Here is a 1,495-nt window from a genome sequence, read left to right on the forward strand (position 1 = left end):
GTTGTTGGTTTGTTGTCATTGCTTTGAAGTCTTAATGTCTTTTGAGAAAAGTGGAAGTTGCACCATTTCATAGCCTGTATGTGTGAAAACTGGAACTGTGAGTTGGATCATTCCACGTAAAATTAATCCATTCTGGAAAAAAGTTCCAACCTGACCACCTGAGAATCAGTTAATACAGTTTCATTATCGTATGTATTGAAGCCGTGCAAAACTTCACCTTCACACTATAAAAAATATTTTGTAAGATTGACTTGGTTACTTTTTTTTCCAGGTGGGAGGAACTGGTTATATCTGTTTGCCTTACATATGAACAAGATGTATGAAGCGTAAAAGTCCAAGGACACTGTACCAGTTGGTTAGACACTGCAGTGGAATATACACTCACCAACCACATCATTAGGTACACCTGTTCAACTGTTTTCTTTTTGAAAACACCTAATTAGCCAATCGTATGGCAGCAACTCATTAGAATTAATCATTGAGACATGGTCAAAATGACCTGCTGCAGTTCTACACACAACCATCGAAAATGCCCTTTTGTGTCAGAGGTAAGACAAGAAAAGGCCAGACTGCTCTGAGCTGACAGGAAGGCAAAGGAAATAACCACTAATTAAAACCAAGTTGCAGAAGGGCACCTCTGAACAGATGACCCCTCAAACCTTCTATCCGGTCTTCCTTCTCTCATCCCAACCGGTCGCAGCAGATGGCCCCGCCCCTCCCTGAGCCTGGTTCTGTCAGAGGTTTCTTCCTGTTAAATGGGAGTTTTTCCTTCCCACTGTTGCCAAAGTGCTTGCTCATAGGGGGTCATATGATTGTTGGGTTTCTTCTCTGTATGTATTACTGTAGGGTCTACCTTACAATATAAAGCACCTTGAGGCAACTGTTGTTGTGAAATAAAATTGAACTGAAATTGAATAAATGACTAAACTAAGTTTAGTTTACTGAGTAAGTCTAAGGTTCTTATGAAAGTTCTCTAAAACATATTTTTGTAAGCAATATATGGATTTTAGTAAAGTGTTTTATGTGTTGCTTTATAAACCAGTCAACTCTCAAGATATCCACCACTTCATAATCACTGTTCTTAAAAAAAAGTATGGGGGGGGGGGGAAACATTTACACACACACACAGAAACTTGTATTTCATTTTAAACTTCCAACTGGCAAAGCACGTACACGCACTAGCTGAGAGATCTTCACTCCCACCGCATCAACAGTTTCACGCTGAGGCCCACAAGCAAACTGATCCTGGCATGACCGAAGACTCAGCACAAAGACATTTGGCTTCTCACTCCCCCCACCCCCCCTCCTGGTAGTTGAATCAGCTTCAACCAGTTACAACAGATGTGTAATTTAAATTTAAATCCAACTACATGCATGGCAGTCCGAGGTGTGCAGTATTGGTCCAGCTCTGAAAGAATTACGAAGCTTAACGAGCTTTTAAACAAAATTAAAAAAAAAAAAAAAAAAAGCACTGAAATGACCGAACAAGACGACA

Source organism: Copadichromis virginalis, linkage group LG1 (assembly GCF_057382275.1).
Source record: "Copadichromis virginalis isolate Kocher_CV1m ecotype Utaka linkage group LG1, C_Virginalis_male_GT1.1, whole genome shotgun sequence".
NCBI classification, from domain to species: Eukaryota; Metazoa; Chordata; class Actinopteri; order Cichliformes; family Cichlidae; genus Copadichromis; species Copadichromis virginalis.